Genomic DNA, 19167 nt, shown 5'->3' with positions numbered 1-19167 from the left:
AACTTCTTTCACCCGCAGGTCCATGTGCTGGGAGCAGGTCATAGCTGTTTAAAAAAAAACAAGTTACACCATCTTTTAAAGGTGATCAAGCATGACACACTCAATGCAGAGGCCGCTCGGTGTTGTTATGACTAAAATAGATGTAGCACTTGTTGTGCTTCATTTGTTTGCAACAAATGTGGTCGAGCTGCAGCTGAGAAGTTTCAGAACAGCTTCAATAACATCGGTGTTTCATGACTCATTGCTATAAGGTGATTCAGGTACTTGCTTTTCTGATTGGACTGAATTAACATTGCCATTTTTTCTGGAAGTTGTTCAATTCTCACTGTGACATGGCGATGAGGACACAGAGTTTCACTGTGTCTAAAAATTGCGTCTCTGATCTGTGCAGCCGGAGGTTGCTCATTCTGGCCTGAAAGTGTTGCAGCTGTTCCTGACTAAAGTTGACAGTGTTTTTCAGGTCAAAGTTTCAAAAAATAATGTGGAGCTTAAAGTATAAAAGCAGCATGTTGTTGCCAGGTAACAGATCCATTTGTTTCTGTGACTTGGAGCCTCTTTTAAAAAAGTCTGCTATAGCTACAAATGTTTGTGTGCATGAATGCATAACCATGGTTAGACATTTGTGCACAGATGTATATTTCCTGGAAGTGAATCAAAAGAAGTAGGGTTAAACATCTGTCATCCTCCGAGGAAACGAGACCTCGTTGAAGTCACTTTAATGCTGAATTCTTAGCGGGTGGTGTGTAAACCAGATGCTCCAATTCTGCATGTTGATGACATTAGCCTATCTGTCATTCCAGTCTTCATTTCTAAACACCACAGAGCAGCAAGCGAATGAAAAACGCAAATGCCCTCCATAAGTGGTCAGACTTTAAATGCATGTGTCATCACGTCTGACCTATAATTCATAATTACAACAAGCTAATCAAGGTTCCAAGAGAGCTTACAGGGGCAGCCATTACTTGGAATGAGCTGGCAAATTATGTGTGTCACACATTTTAATGGATCGTATCTTGATGAAGACATGTCCCTTGGCGTTGTCTGGTGTTGTCATTAAGTCCCTTATTAAATGTATAGTGAAGAAGGTGCTTGTCCTCTGAAAACTAGGGTTGGAAAATTAACAGCTAATTGTAATTTACTGCACTTTATTAGATTAACGTAAGTGGGAAATAGGCCTGTTTTGTGCAATCAGTAAATGAAAAAATCAACATTAAAAAATGCAGGGAATACAGGGATAAAGTGGAGTGTGACAATCACTGGGTGTGCACAGGTTACTGTTATTAGTTATTTATTTCTTTAATGATTTGTTTTCGAGAGTTATTTATGTATTATTAGCTGGGTCATTTCTTTCTGTTGTGTTTTGCTATTGTTAGGTCCTTTTGTCCTTTGTATATTTATTATTTATCATAAATCATGTTGACTATTATTATTATTATTATTGTTATAATTATTACTGTTTATAAATGGTAGTATTTTAAGAAGCAGGAAGAATAGATTTACAGCGATTTGTCTAAGGATAAGGGATGGGTTTAGATAAGTTTCGACTTCTTCCCACTCCTTTTTGAGCAACTTTGTCTTTTGTTTTCTTCTTATGTTGACATGTTCCCAGTAAACTTTGAAAAATCAAATATAAAATGCAGTATTGGCAAATTTAGGCAATGGGCTGTTTAAGAATCATTTAAACACGAGACACTAATAATGTAATGTTTTGTTGTTTTTTTTTAACATAGTGCATTGTTGTGCCTGTGTGTAAGAGATCATTACAAATTCACACATTAAAATTGTTGGTTCTATGAACAGTTTAAAAACAGATTGTCAACCACTTTACAACTGTTTTTCATTTGGTTGTAAAACTATCACTAGTTATTAAACATTTCACATTTATATTTTGGACTTGGTCTCTACCTGTCCAGTATCCAATCCAAGCTTTTGACTTGGTCCAGTAGCACAAATATTAGATTTGTTGTCTTCATATGTTTCCAAATTGCACCAGTGTTATGTCTGTGTATGTACAACACATGTGCACTTGTACTCATCCTCTCTTCTGTCTGTGATTGAATGGCTGGTAAGCTCAAACATACCAAAAAGAAGGAAAACATTGTTCTCTTCGTTCTCAAACTGTCACGAACTGAGCTGGTTGGACCCGAGCAGAGAGCCACACTACCAAGGCTGGTTGGAATGAAAGTGTTTTATTGCTGGGGGTGAAATGGTGGCTTGGTGGGGGAAAACCAGGGTGCAGGAGCGGGGGGTTCCAGGCAGGGACAGAAGGGGTCCAAGTAGGAGTGGGGGTCCAGGCAGGGGAAACCGGTGATGACTGGTCTGGGGAGAGCCAGAGGGGAAGGAGAATGGCAGGGATCCCGGACAGCTGAACTGTGTGGAGGCAGGAAAAAACAACGTAAGAAAACAAGGTAGGAACTCAAAACAGATCTTGTGAGAGGCAAGAGAGCAAACTGAACTGCGTGGTTCTTGTTCAACAATCTGGCAGGGAGTGGAAGGATGAACCGGTTCTTATTGCAGGGGTGATTAATCAGCGTGATGTCTCTCAGCTGTCCGGGAGCCGTGGAGGTGGTTGATTGCCTGAGTGGAGTCAGCTGAGAAGCTTGACTCCACTCAGGCACCGAGCTGTAGGGGGAGAGACAGGGCAGAGGAGCGGATGGGAGACAGGCAAGACAGACAGGGCAGAGGAACAGGAGAGGGAGGAAGAACCAGATGGGAAAAGGGTATTGGGGAGGTCAGGTGGGAAGGACGGGGGTGAGAAGGGAGCTGTGACACAAACTCAAGAAAAGGGAAAATATCTGGCATGCTGGTAGAGGATTTTTAAGCTGAAAATGAGGTTTTTAGGTTGTTTAGCTTTGAGCAACAGAAAATAGCTTAAGTGTCAACTTTGTTTAAGTCTAATTCACTGGATGCATACTGTGGCTACCCAACATTACCCATTTCTGCTGTGCATTTAATACAGCATTCTGCTTCCCTTCCAATGCCTGCATGTTATAATTTTAAATATCCATTTTGCTGCAGGAAAAAGTGACAATCTCTGAGCAGCACAGCACATGCAAGTGGCAAGTTGTGACAAAGGTTTGGAGCATGCAAAAGGCTTGTAGCTAGTTTTTTTTTAAAGGCATATTAACCATTTTGATTTAATGGTGTGCTCATGTCCCCCTGTAGCAAATGTTACACCAAAACTGCTTCCCTCAAACAATGTTTTGCAGGGAAACTTTCTCTGCATTCTGGGCTCAGCATCGCAAAGGCAATTCACAAAGAAATACAAACAAGCCAGCAGACTCGGTTCAATTCAGTAATATGATCATGGGTAGCATTTCATACTTTTGGTCAAAAACTCAACAGATTACAATCTCTGTGAGAGTGAATTAAGTTTTACTCAGTTTAACTGTTCCACTTCTATCGATGACGCTGACTGTCCAGTCAATACAACCTTAGAAGGGATCTCAAACGACATTTTGTGGTATTTCTACTGTTGTAAATGCAGATTATGTGGTGGCATACAGATGCTGTGGTTATTAAGCCAATTTCATTACGTTTTGTCAATTTGTCTTGAATTTAATAATGCAGAAATTCCACTTTAAATTCCACACAGTATTCATGGTGGAATGACCACCCAATCCCATCCATCAAAACAGCATGTAAATGTTGGGAACATGAAAGGTCCTTTTATTTTAGACAAAAATTGATGAGATAGAAATAGTTGAAAAGCTGAAATTGTTTCAGTTGTGAATGAATTTCTTGGAATTATGCAACAATAATCAATAACCTTGCAGAAAGTTTGCAGCCAACTTCATAAAATATCCACCCTGCTCAGAACCATCAAGTAGCAAATGTGTATTTACACACATTTAAAAATGAACCTCAAGACTGCAGATGTAGAAAAGGCTCAACTGAGCCTTTTGCATCTCCAGAGAAAATCAAAAGTAGAGAGCACACTGAGAGCTTAGCAGCATGTTCATTGGTTCCTAATGACTGACCTGCAGTGTTTCATCTTTGTATTTTTTGTGTGAATAAAAGAACAAGAACTGCAAAGAAAAAGTAACCCAAAGCTGTCTGTTAATACTAAAGTACAGTAAGCAGCATTTGTGTATTCATTGCATATCCTGTGTATTTATGTCACGTTATTAAACAACCTTTCATATATTCAAATGCTGTACAGCTTGAAGATGGATTCATGGGTGTTTTTGAAGAAATTAGTGGTTTGAAAACACATTTTCTGACTAATATAATTTTTTCAACCATGGTATAATGTTCTTTAAAACCTAAAATTACAGGAAGGGTCCATATTGTCAAACTTCTAAACAAACAGATACAGTTCTCTTGTTTTGGCTTTTAATTTAAGACTCTGGTAACAGTGTGGAGGAAAAATCTTTCTTTTATTTTCCCTCATGAGAAGACTTGACTGATCGGGAATCTGAAACAAATTGTGTAAATGCTGTGTATTTTCCAAACAATATATTGTGTGACAATAAACAGATGATGATATGAAACTGTTTCCCTGTTTTATCTTACAACACTTTAGTCAGCGTCTACCTCTCACATAAAGAGTGATGGCCACAACTGAATAAAACTACTTCTTATAGAGTGTAAAAACCCAAAAGCTCAACACTGACACTTACGAAAAAGTTACTGATGTTGGGACCATCGTGGTCTTTGGAATTCCAGAGGAGATGACAAACTCAGATAAGAACACACTCTCTTAGGATGGGGGTCTAGGACCCACATCAAACTGTCATTTTGGACATTGGACAGGCCCAGAACTCTCTCCTCCTTCCACAGAAAAACAACCCCCAGTTTCTGGAGACATGGGGACACATGTATTTCTTTGTTCCTACCCTTTGCAGCAAAGGACACCCAGACCTCCTACAGAGAGATGGAGTTCCCTGCAGAACTTTGACATCTTGGAAAACAATTTAAAAGACAACGTCTCTCACTTCTGCTGTGAATGCTTTGTTTGATCAACAACTTATCCATGCTAAAACCCCGTTCTCCCCCCTCAGGAATGCCACGCTGTCTCCCTCCAGGATCTCATAAGGGTCATAAAATTTTATGACCCTCCTGGAAAACTGGTTGGAGACTGGTACAAACTTTTTAACTGAAACAGAACATCATATTTCTGAGATGTATTTTGTGTTTTCAGGTTTACCAAAGTTGCAGAAAGAACTTCATCTATAACATATTCAAAAATTGTGTTTTTATATAGAGTAGAACCCAAGTTGTTAAATGTCTTGTTTAATCCAATTTCTTCCACAGTTCCACAGTGCCCCGTACCGACAGCAGAGAACACAATAATGTCAGGGTGAATCCCTATTATTAATTGTGAATTATTGTGTTATTCAGGTTGAAAAATGTGAATTTGTGATATTCATTGCCATATGTATGACATGTAATCATATCTTCACTGAGACATGTATTTTTAGTATCTAGAGGATATTCACATATAGTTTTATTGAATTAAATAATTCACATATTTGTTAGCCTGTGTAATCAGGCATGTGTTCAGTTTGGTTGATGGGATTATGGTGAGGAATAAACAGATCCCGTTTGCGCGTTTAATATCACATATTTTAATCAATTCTTGATCATCTCTCTTCCCCTCTCCCCCGAAGACAAAGGAAAGTGATCAGGTTACTAGAAAAATCGCGCAAAAGTTTTTTTTACCTTAGGTCTCCTGGCCAGATAAAGGCCGGACAGCGCCTCTGAGCTCTCTCTTCCTCCTCTTCCCCCTCTGAGGTGCTCCGTGGCTGAGCATCTAAATTTCCTTCTCTAAGTCACGTACTTTTCTTTATCCTCTGAAGTTCCTTTATTCCAGAATTTGGTCTCTTTCACCAATTCGTTCTGGACATTTTTGTAATTGAAGATAGACATTTTTGCTCACTTTCAACTCAAGCCTGAACTTATTTCTTTTCCTTGAGCCGTGATTTTTGACAAGAACTGATTAGAATCAGTTTTCCATTTTTCCTAATTTTTGCGGCTCTCCAGTCAACATCCGTTGGGCTATTACTCGGCTAACGCCTGCTAAAATAGGATGAGAGCCACCATTTTAATCAAGTGACTTTTTCATCAACCCCGGACACCTCAGCTGACAACACCAGAGATCTGCTGGCCCAGATCAACTTGTGCCGAACCGAGCTCCCACGGCAGGACGTCAATGCGTTGCCATAAAGACGATACAATGCTCCTGAACCAGCAAAGTCCAGGCGCATTGTAAAAACGTCACCGGCCCGCACGTCCCAGCCAGGAGGAGACTCTGATTGACATTTCTACTGACAGTAAGAGACCAGCTGAGCTTTCTCTTTTCTGATTTGGGTTGATGTCACTAACCACTTCATTACCTAAATTCAGCCACTCCGTTTATTCTTTTACGAATCCGTAGCAGTCCAAATTATCGTTTCATTGAGTCAGGTCGTCCGCTATCTGGCTTCTGTCACCATAATCCTCATATTTTAATATGCAGATTTGAATCTACTCAACACACACATATACAATCTCACGCGCGCACACACACACACACACACACACACACACACACACACACACACACACACACACACACACACACACACACACATATTCACGCATGTACACACATGTCACATTTCTCAGTGTATATAGTTCACTTGTATTGTTGTGGTAGAATAGTTAATAAATGTTTTCACTTAGACCAATCCACTGTCTTGTGCGTTTTCTGTGTGTGAGAACTGAGGTCAATTTCAACCGAGAATTCTAGACTTTCAGATATTAGACTGATCAACTGTATTTCAACAGGAATCTCCTTGAGATTCTGCATAAATTAATAAATTCCCTGGATACCCAGGGTGGTGCCCCTTTTATTTAACGAGTGCAAATAATTGCTTCAGTAGTTTCCCTACACTGATTTATTGTGATGAATTAAGCTTCTTGGAGGAGGGAAAGTGGTGGAGGTCGAGTTTCCTGATGCTGCTGTGAGTCTGAGGTTGTGAAGGTGGGAGCTTGGACTGGTGATGGACAGCAGGCAGGTGGGAGGAGAGCATGGAGCCTGGCTGAAGGTCTTGGGAGACAGAGAATCTGAAGGTCTGGCTGGTCTGAAGGATGACTGGAGATAAGGACAAGCTGGCTGACACACCAAGAAGAATTTGTTTCTAAATGCAACTTGAGGAAGCATCAGCTGTTTTCTTGAAAGAATGAATGTCTCGCCTCCTCGACTCCAAATTTAAAACGCCTTCATCTTTACCCTGAAATCTGAATCAGTTATAATAAATACATCAATTACCTGATGGCATGAGTTCATTCATTCACCTGTAACTACATTGACCAAGAACTGTATGTTTCTAAAACTTCTCCTCGTCATTTGTCAGTGTAAACAGAAAAAAACATTCTATCTCCTCTGCTGTCAATCAATATAGAACTTAATTAAGATGGACGGACATTTTCTTTTTATAAACACTAATAACCATGATCAGACCTTGAAGCACCTACTGTATAAATAACTATTTAATGATACAGTGGAAGTTATTTCCAACATTCAGCTGAATATATTACCAAAACATTCATCTGGGATCTTTGTTATAACTACATGAGCACGATGCCACAGATTCCCTAATTGAAGCTTGTTAACTGTGGAATTTGCCATCAAATGTGCAGAACAGCCCAGCTTTCCATCGACTCTGACAAAACTACATTTTCTCAGTCAGTGAAAGTATCAGTGCATTCTGCTACGTGGTGGCCTGTGGCAAGGCCAATTTTTGGTTTCAATTTTATAATCATAATACAGTAAGTTTTATTATCTCCAATAGGAGGTGACACATTTTCTGAAGTTTTCCTGTTGTTCTTTTCAGCCTCAAGTCCCAGCTCCAGCAGACGCATGAAGGTGAGGAACTGAACTCACCAGAGATGACACCAGAGACGACAACCAGCCTATGAGACAACAGGACAACTGGAGAAGGAGCACAATGTACTGGTACTTTCACTGACTGAGAAAATGTAGTTTTGTCAGAGTCGATGGAAAGCTGGGCTGTTCTGCACATTTGATGGCAAATTCCACAGTTAACAAGCTTCAATTAGGGAATCTGTGGCATCGTGCTCATGTAATTATAACAAAGATCCAAGATGAATGTTTTGCTAAGATCATGTTCAGCTGAATGTTGGAAGCAACTTCCACTGTAACATTAAATAATTATTTATACAGTAGGTGCTTCAAGCTCTGATAATGGTTATTAGTGTTTATAAAAAGAAAATACCCAACCATCTTAAGTTCTACATTGACTGACAGCAGTGGAGATAGCATGTTTTTCTGTTTACACTGACAAATGACGAGGAGAAGTGTTAGAAACATACATTCGTTGGTCAATGTAGTTGCAGGTGAATGAATGAACTCATGCTGTCAGGTAATTGACCCTTCGCTAAGCCCCTCCCACAAATGGCTACTGTCCAATCCTACCTTAGCAACTGTAACTAGGCACGAGAGGTCCGTCAAGCTTTCAGCAGAAGACAATATGCCGAAGCGGTGTGTTACGGTACTTGCAAGTCCGACACTCGTTATCTGCAAAGCTTGGAGGGTGGTGTTGATTTTTTTGCATTCTCCAAGCCAAAGACAAGAAGAAAGCAGTGTGGGAGACCGCATGATCAGCTGAATCCTTCCAAAATCAATAAGAACACCTACGTCTGTTCTAAGGTAAGTTACTAGCTAACATTAGCTAACTGTAGCTCTGTGTGTTAGGTCAGATAACATTAGCAAAGAAAGACGTCTCAATGGAAGGACAGCGTTGATATGTATGATTGAAATGTATTCTGTACGATATAGAAGTTTCACTCCACAAGGCCATTGGTTTTTGTAAGAGATAACATGTGGTTGGTGAAGTCACACCCCCCATATATAAATGAATGTTCTCTGTACGGGTCACTCTCTCTTGCCCTCTCATCTTGATGGTTCGTGATGAGCAGTTATGTTTGCTTAATAAATATGCCTGAAAGGCTGAAGAAGGATTTCATCTCGTCTACCTTTCTACGCTGCAGCTCGTTGTTCTACTGCGTGTTAGCATGTACCTGCTAACAGGTTATGGGCCCAGGAACGGCAACAATAGCTGTAACGGCGGAAAGTTTGACGACGAACACGTTAGCTTGCTAGCTAAAAGTGTGGCAGCTAGTTTAGCGCGGTAGAACCGGGGAGCTAAGCTAAGCAGAGAGGAATGGCAAACCAGAACAAGACAAAGTGGCCGACATTCGACGGGAGAGCTGAGGAATATGAGCTCTGGGAAGAACGGATGCTGTGCTGTATGCACCGTGTTGGATTAAAAGAGACTATTCTGAATGAGCCGAGCGGACCACTGACCGCGGCGGAGCAAGCCGAGGATGAAAAGCTGAATGCTGATGCATACTGTGCGCTAGCTCCACTGCTGGACAACGTGAGTTTAGGACTGATATTTAGAGACACTAAAAACAAGGTACGTGAGAGTCTGCAAGTGTTGTGAGAGCATTATATCGGCAAAGGTAGGCCACGAATTGTCTCCATGTATATAACATTGACCTCACTGAAGAAAGCGGAAACAGAGACTGTAACAGAGTACATTATTCGGGCAGAGCAGATAATCACGGCACTCAAGGGTGCAGGTGAAGCACCGAGTGAGGGACTAATGATGGCTATGATTATGAGAGGACTTCCAGAGAAGTACAAGACATTTACACTGATGGTAACTCATAGTTCGGCAGACATTAAACTGGCGGAGTTCAAGGCTAAGTTACGAAACTTCGAGGCGTCGGAGGATGCAGACCCAGTCGCTGATGAAGCGGGTGAAAGGGTGCTAAAAGCGCATGCAGCACCGAAGAAAAAAAACGGCGGATCTTTGACAGACATGGCGTGTTGGCGATGTGGGGAAAAGGTAAAACCGAAAGGACGAGTGCTCAAAGAAAGTTTGGTGCAGTTCCTGCAAGAATACAAGTCACACGGACAAAGCGTGCAGAAAGAAAGAGCGTGCACAAGGTTCTAGGTGTGCCCGTGCTCAAGATGACAGTGGTGGCGGTGGCGGCAGCGGCGGTCGTGCGGTGAGTCGTGGAGGACGGATCGGCGCACGAGGACCCGTGGGAGATGACTTCACATTCCGGACGGAGACCGAGGAAACCTGCAAGCCAGCGCAGCCACGGCAAATTGAGAGGAAAGGGCTGATCGTCGACACAGGCGCGTCATCCCACATCCTCAACGACAGAAGCCGGTTCATGATCTTCGACAGCTCATTCAAGCCAGAGAGGCACAGCATGGAGCTGGCGGATGGGAAGCGGACGTTCGGGTTGGCGCAAAGCAGAGGAGACGCACAGGTATGTCTCACTGACAGCAATGGCTGTAGATGTACAGTGACTCTAAAGAATGCCCTGTACATCCCTTCATTTCCTCAAGAACTCTTTTCTGTGAAGTGTGCCACAGCAAATGGCACCAAGGTACTCTTTGAGGAAGGTAATGACGTCCTTGTGGTGCCTAATGGCACAAAGTTTAACATTCAAGTGAGTAACAAAATGTACTACTTACAGAGTGTGATGAAAATGATGTGTGCAATGTTAGCCATGATATAGAAACCTGGCATGAGATTATGGGTCATTGTAACTACGATGATATACTGAAACTGCAGGATGTAACTGTAGGCATGCACATTAAAGGTGCAAAACATAAGCCTGATAAAGGATGCCATGTGTGCATAAAAGGGAAATTTACTCAGACGAGAAACAGAAATGCAACTGAAAGGGTGGATACACCACTTGAGCTGGTGAATACTGATCTTGCTGGTCCAGTAACAAATGATTCAGTTGATGGTTATAAGTATATGCAATCTTTTACAGATGTGTGCACAGGAGTAGTTTTCACCTACTTTCTAAAAGCAAAGAGTGACGCCATACAGGCTACTGAAATGTTTCTAGCTGATGTAGCGTCTTATGGCTCTGTGAAGTGTATCCGGTCAGACAACGGAACTGAATTTCCCAACAGCTAGTTTCAAACACTACTGAGAAAGAACAAAATCAAACATGAGACATCCTGTCCTTACTCTCCACACCATTACGGGATAGCAGAGAGGGAAGGACGCACTCTGTTCGAAATGGCTAGGTTTAAGCTTATTGACAGCAACTTGCCTAAAAGCTTGTGGCATTATGCTGTTCAGGAGGCAGCCTACACCAGGAACCGATGCTTTAATAAGCACATCGGCACAACTCCTTACACAGCACTGACAGGGAAGAAGTGTAATCTAGCCAAGATGCACAAATTTGGGTCAGAATGTTACACGTACCAACAAGACAAAGGTAAACTAGACCCCAGGTGTGAGAAAGGGCTTTTTGTAGGGCACGACAAAGGCAGTCCTGCTTTCCTCGTTTACTACCCCAGTAAAGGAAAAGTGCAGAAGCACAGATTAGTTAAGTTTATTACAAAGACTACATGTGAAAGCGAGACTCAGACAGAATTTGACCCCATTATAAATAATGAGGTGACAGATGCATCACAGCCCAGTGCTACCAGCACAGACATACAGACTGACAGTTCACAATCTCCAGGAGGTGACGGTGGGGAGCACCACAAAGTGAGACCACAGGCCCCAAGCAGTGGGAGATACCCCACTAGAGAGCGTAAAGCCCCAAGCTATCTCAGAGATTATACTCAAGAAGATAGTGGTGATGATGATAGTACGCTTACCAGTGTAGATTATTGCTACCGAGCAGTGTGTGGTGTACCACTAACCTTTGAAGAGGACATGACATCACCACAGTCAAGTAAATGGAAGAGGGCTATGGATGAGGAGATGCAGTCACTAGAGGAAAACCAGACCTTTACCCTGACCAAATTGCCAGAGGGCAGAAAAACAGTGGGAGGTAGGTGGGTATACTCTATTAAAGAGGACAGTGATGGACATGAACAGTACAAGGTCAGACTTGTGGGGAAGGGATACAGCCAGAGAGCTGGGATAGATTATGGCGAGACTTTCTCCCCCACGGCCAATCTGACCAGTGTACGCGTAGTCATGCAGACAGCAGCCCAGGAAAACTTGATATTACATCAAATGGATGTAAAGACAGCATATCTGCATGCACCCATAGACCGAGAAATTTACATGGATCAACCTGAAGGTTACAAAAAGTTGGGAGAAAACCTAGTGTGTAAATTAGAAAAATCTATTTATGGTTTGAAGCAATCGGGGCGGAATTGGAATGAGATGCTACACAAATGTTTGATAAATGACAACTTCACACAGAACCCAGTAGATCATTGTGTCTACACAAAAGAGTCTGAGCAGACAGGGAAGGTGATAGTCGTCATTTGGGTGGATGATCTTATCATCGCAGCGAGCAACATGAAAAGTCTAAAGCAGGTGAAAGCGATGCTTTCCACAAAGTTCAAAATGAAGGACCTAGGCAGATTGAAGCACTTTCTAGGCATAGACTTCAGTCAGTCAGATGGATGTGTAACTATGTCACAGCAGAGATATGTTGAAAAGATTCTCAACCGATTTGACATGCAGGAGTGCAGAACACGTGAGACACCGTGTGAACAAAAGATTGACTACTCTGATGATGCACCTAAGATGACTGATATTAAAAAGTACAGAGAAGCTGTAGGTAGCCTCATCTATTCAGCTACTTGTACGAGACCTGACCTATGCTTTGTGGTAAGTAAGCTATCACAACATTTTGCAAACCCTACAGATGAAAACTGGACCACAGTGAAACATGTACTGCGTTATCTAAGAGGTAGTGCAGACAAACAGCTGACTTTTAACAAGAGCAGTGACGGTTTAGGTCTACAGGCATACAGTGACGCAGACTGGGGGACAGACACCAGCGACAGACGGAGCATGTCTGGTTACTGTGTGAGCATGAGCAAACAAAGCTCACTGGTATCCTGGAGGAGTAAAAAGCAACCCACAGTGGCGTTGTCCACATGCGAAGCAGAATATATGGCTTTAGCTCTGACAATACAGGAATGCATCTATTTGGAGCAATTACTGAAGGGCATTGATTCCTATGAATATGCAAAAACAGTTGTTTATGAGGATAACCAGGGCACTATTGCACTTGTTAGGAACCCTGTGTGCAGACAGAGATGTAAACATGTGGACATCAGATACCATTTCATCAGGTCAACCATCAAAGAAGGGAAAATGGCACTTGTTTACTGTCCTACAGACGAGATGGTTGCAGATGCCATGACCAAACCAGTCTCCAAGGTTAAGTTAAGGAGATTTTCAGAAGTTATGTTTGGTGCAAGTGTCTGATGTATGGTGTGAGTTAAGTACACAGGTATGTACTGTAAAGACAAATGTGAATTATCTTTGAGTTTATTCTGATAGTTGAAAGCTGTACAGAATGCAAGTCATTCATAAGTGGGAGTGTTGATATGTATGATTGAAATGTATTCTGTATGATATAGAAGTTTCACTCCACAAGGAAGCGCCATTGGTTTTTGTAAGAGATAACGTGGTTGGTGAAGTCACACCCCCATATATAAATGAATGTTCTCTGTACGGGTCACTCTCTCTTGCCCTCTCATCTTGATGGTTCGTGATGAGCAGTTACAGTGCCTTGCGAAAGTATTCGGCCCCCTTGAACTTTTCAACCTTTCGCCACATTTCAGGCTTCAAACATAAAGATATAAAATTTAAATTTTTTGTCAAGAATCAACAACAATTGGGACACAATCGTGAAGTGGAATGAAATTTATTGGATATTTTATACTTTCTTAACAAATAAAACACTGAAAAGTGGGGCGTGCAATATTATTCGGCCCCTTTACTTTCAGTGCAGCAAACTCACTCCAGAAGTTCAGTGAGGATCTCTGAATGATCCAATGTTGTCCTAAATGACTGATGATGATAAATAGAATCCACCTGTGTGTAATCAAGTCTCCGTATAAATGCACCTGCTCTGTGATAGTCTCAGGGTTCTGTTTAAAGTGCAGAGAGCATCACGAAGACCAAGGAACACACCAGGCAGGTCCGAGATACTGTTGTGGAGAAGTTTAAAGCCGGATTTGGATACAAAAAGATTTCCCAAGCTTTAAACATCTAAAGGAGCACTGTGCAAGCAATCATATTGAAATGGAAGGAGTATCAGACCACTGCAAATCTACCAAGACCCGGCCGTCCCTCTAAACTTTCACCTCCAACAAGGAGAAGACTGATCAGAGATGCAGCCAAGAGGCCCATGATCACTCTGGATGAACTGCAGAGATCTACAGCTGAGGTGGGAGAGTCTGTCCATAGGACAACAATCAGTCGTACACTGCACAAATCTGGCCTTTATGGAAGAGTGGCAAGAAGAAAGCCATTTCTCAAAGATATCCATAAAAAGTCTTGTTTGAAGTTTGCGACAAGCCACCTGGAAGACACACCAAACATGTGGAAGAAGGTGCTCAGGTCAGATGAAACCAAAATCGAACTTTTTGGCCACAATGCAAAATGATATGTTTGGCGTAAAAGCAACACAGCTCATCACCCTGAACACACCATCCCCACTGTCAAACATGGTGGTGGCAGCCTCATGGTTTGGGCCTGCTTTTCTTCAGCAGGGACAGGGAAGATGGTTAAAATTGATGGGAAGATGAATGGAGCCAAATACAGGAGCATTCTGGAAGAAAACCTGTTGGAGTCTGCAAAAGACCTGAGACTGGGACGGAGATTTATCTTCCAACAGGACAATGATCCAAAACATAAAGTCAAATCTACAATGGAATGGTTCACAAATAAACGTATCCAGGTGTTAGAATGGCCAAGTCAAAGTCCAGACCTGAATCCAATCGAGAATCTGTGGGCAGAGCTGAAGACTGCTGTTCACAAACGCTCTCCATCCAACCTCACTGAGCTCCAGCTGTTTTGCAAGGAAGGATGGGCAAGAATTTCAGTCTCTCGATGTGCAAAACTGATAGAGACATACCCCAAGCGACTTGCAGCTGTAATTGCAGCAAAAGGTGGCGCTACAAAGTCTTAATGCAAGGGGGCCGAATAATATTGCACGCCCCACTTTTCAGGTTTTTATTTGTTAAAAAAGTTTAAAATATCCAATAAATTTCATTCCACTTCACGATTGTGTCCCAACTGTTGTTGATTCTTGACAAAAAATTAAAATTTTATATCTTTATGTTTGAAGCCTGAAACGTGGCGAAAGGTTGAAAAGTTCAAGGGGGCTGAATACTTTCACAAGGCACTGTATGTTTGCTTAATAAATATGCCTGAAAGGCTGAAGAAGGCTTTCATCTCGTCTACCTTTCTACGCTGCAGCTCCTTGTTCTACTGCGTGTTAGCATGTGCCTGCTAACAGACAGAAACCTCCCGTGGAACAGAAGGGCAAAAGTTTGCAACTTAGAGCTCATTGTACAGTACCTCATCTTCCTAAATATGATCCTACCTGCTTCCTTTGTAGCAGCACTCTACGGGTCTCCGCCTACGCTCACGTCTGGCTTTGGCGACAACAACAGATGAGATCGGTACTGCATTAATGTTGTAACCCCTTGGTTTGTGCCACTGTTGTGGCAAACTTGTGCAAGATATTGCTGGGCTTTGCTGTGCCTTAATGAGATCAAGTGTATAGATCAGCCCCACTATATGTGAGCAATATCCTGGCGTGCTGTAAACAAACACAAATTTAGCTTAGCAAGAAATGGGCAGATGCATGATAATGACAGTTGACATAACATTAATTTAAATGTATATAATACATATCGGCTTACCCTGCTGTACAAGAACATTGTTGTTCTTGTATATGATTATTTTTGACGTGAAGTGACAATACATGGGGTGTTTGGTGCTTACACTGAGATCTGTGCGCTTTTCCCTCTATTTTAACGTCCTCTTCATTTGCACTCCGCCAACATTTAATTTGGTGAATGTAGTTCTCAAAAGCATATTGGAGACCCTTCTGTCTGCTTCCCTCTGATATCGCTGTAGAATATGTCCAGAAATTTGCACATATCTTCTGAGAAATATCACTCACCGGTACCGCTAAAAACTCCATATTTCATGCTAGGAGGGAAAGCTTGACAGGCATAGCAACAGTAACCAAGGGGGGCGGGGCTTAGCGAAGGGTCAATTGATGTTTTTATTATAATTGATTCAGATGTCAGGGTAAAGATGAAGGGGTTTTAAATTTGGAGTTGAGGAGGCAAAACATTCATTCTTTCAAGAAAACAGCTGATGCTTCCTAGTATAAATAACTATAAATAACCTGTTAGTTATTAATCTCTTCAGAGCAGTTTTGACTTTCACATAATCCTCATAGCTGATCTATATGATGACCTGATTTCTACATTGTAGTTCACATTAGTCCTTCTGCTGGAAACAGCTACTCAGCTGGAACAGATCAACATAACTACTGTCACAATAACTGTATCAGTCCAGGGAATCTGTCAGCATTTACTGTCACTGAAACTCACACAACTACTACATAAAGTAACTTCATAGAGATCGAGGAACACTGCAGACAATCGTTACATAGAATAGAACACGAGGGAGAATATGATGGATTCAGCCCTGACTAGCACAGATACCCAAAATGTGTTTGTATTTGGATTATATAGTCAGTAATTAAAAAAATAAACCAACCAAAAATACATGTAGCTTGTAACGAATACTTGTTTGATTAAAAGAGCTTTTTGAGTCAGTTTTGGCATATCCACATCAGAACATTGTTGTGAATATTTTGAGGAAAAACAAGGGAGACTCTTTAACTGAATGAAATGCATGACAGATTTATTATACAGTGGTGTGTGACTAACTAAGGCTACATGCAGAAACTCTACATAGAGAGTCACAACTCTATATATAGAGTCACAACCTGGCTCAGAGGAAGGACAAAATATGGTGATCACACGTCCATCTATTCTCTATACACCGCTTTATCCTCACTAGGGTCGCGGAGGGTGCTGGAGTCTATCCCAGCTGACTCGGGCGAAGGCAGGGGACACCCTGGACAGGTCACCAGTCTGTCGCAGGGCTACATATACAGACAGACAATCACACTCACATTCACACCTACAGGCAATTTAGAGTAACCAATTAACCTCAGCATATTTTGGGACTGTGGGAGGAAGCCGGAGTGCCCGGAGAAAACCCACGCATGCACAGGGAGAACATGCAAACTCCATGCAGAAAGATCCCAGGCCCAGGGTGAACACACATGGCAACGTAAAGTTAAGATAAGAAAAGATAAGATAATCCTTTATTACTCCCCGTGTCCGGGGAAATTTCCCATGTTACAGCAGCATACATCATACAGTAGAGCAACAATGAGCAATAATAGACAACAATATAATGATAAACATAATAACAATCACAATATGTTCAGGAGTGTAGGATGGAAAATGTGGCTTATGTAATGATATGAAGTAAAGTAAAAGTAAAATAGCACAAGAACTGTGCAGATTATGTGGTAAAGGATGATGTGATAGAGTCCAGTTTTATGTTAATATCAGCCAGTGATGCTGATGTTATAAAGTCTTATAGTGGATGGAATGAATGACTTGCGATAGTGCTCCTTCTTGCGGGTTAGGTGTCTCAGTCTACTGCTGAAAAAGCTACTTTGAGACTCCACAGTGTCATGCAGTGGGTGAGAAGGATTGTCAATGATGGATGTGAACTTTGCCAACATCCTCCTCTCACCGACCTCCTCTATGGAGTCCAGGGAACAGTCCAGCACAGAACCGGCCCTCCTCACCAGTCTGTTCAGTCTCATTCTGTCCCTTTCAGAGCTCCCTGCTCCGCAGCAGAACACTGCATAGAAAACAGCAGACGCTACCACAGAGTGATAGAATGTCCGGAGCAGAGTCCTGCACACTCCAAAGCACCTCAGTCTCCTCAGCAGGTAGAGACGACTCTGGCCCTTCTTGTACAGGACCTCTGTGTTGTGTGACCAGTCCAGTTTGTTGTTGAGGTGAACACCCAGGTATTTGTATGAGTCCACTATCTCAATGTCCATACCCTGGATGTTCACCGGTGCAGTCTGAGGTGCCTTTAAATGAAATTTGTTCTAGAAACTGAGTTAAATATGCAATCAATTCATCAGTAATGTGTGTTGGTGAATGGATGTGTGATCGTGTGTATGAGAAAACAAAATAACTCAACCAAACCAGACCACAGTGAACCCAAGAAGAAGTACAGGACGAGAGGCCTTGCCAGCGAAAGCACCAGTATATACAGAGGTGAACAATCAACCCGAGTCTCAGGCATCATGGTCAATGAACCACTCTCCCAGCTCCCTCGCAACCAACTAAACAGGAACAGGTCCTGAGTCCTAGGAGCTGTCACAATAGATATATACATATTATTTTTGCTCATTTTTTTCTATGTTTGGGTTTAAAAGTCTACAGTCTGTGCTATACTGCACTGTGGTCCAGGAGGAAGAGCAATTTGTTTTCCACTGTGTTCACATCCATCTATTGTCTATACACTGCCGAGTTTTGAACTACCAATTAAATTCAGCATGTTATTGGAGGAAGCTGGAGTACTCACAGAAAACCCATGCATGCACAGGGAGAACATGTAAATTCCATGCAGAAAGATCCCAGGCCGAGATGCAAACCGGGGATTTTCTAGCTGCAAGACGAAAGTGCTAACCACCAAACCACTGTGTAGCCAGGTTCACATACATACACTACCATTCAAAAGTTTGGGGTCACTCAGACAATTTCATGTTTTCCATGAAAGCTCACACTTTTATTCATGCGTTAACATAACTGCACAAGGATTTTCTAATCATCAATTGGCCTTTCAACACCATTAGCTAACACAGTGTAGCATTAGAACCATAGACTGTATATATAGTGGACATAGCATCTGGCTCCAGAATTGAAGCCAACCCGGAAGTGTCAAAAACTTGCAATATCACACCGTCCGCAAGGGTTGGCTCCAAAAAGCTTTTTCTCCATAGACCCCAATTCATTTTTGGAAAAACTAAAATTTGACAGACTGATTTTCTTCAGCTCAGGATTTTTTCCCCGTTAGTTTTCATGGTCAAAATGAGAGATCAAGTGGCTGATCTTAAAATAAATCAATACTGAATTTTAAATAAATCGTTAAAGTTGGCGGAGCCAGGGGGCGTGGCTATACTTGATTGACAGTCTGGTCTGGTCTGGTCTGGAATGATTGACAGATCCTTTAGGGCGAGGCTTTCAGCAGGCTTATTCCGTGGAACTTGGCTTTCATCCACATTTAGATAAAGTTG

Source organism: Acanthochromis polyacanthus, chromosome 4 (assembly GCF_021347895.1).
Source record: "Acanthochromis polyacanthus isolate Apoly-LR-REF ecotype Palm Island chromosome 4, KAUST_Apoly_ChrSc, whole genome shotgun sequence".
Classification (NCBI taxonomy): Eukaryota; Metazoa; Chordata; class Actinopteri; family Pomacentridae; genus Acanthochromis; species Acanthochromis polyacanthus.
Note: the sequence above shows the minus strand (reverse complement) of the source record.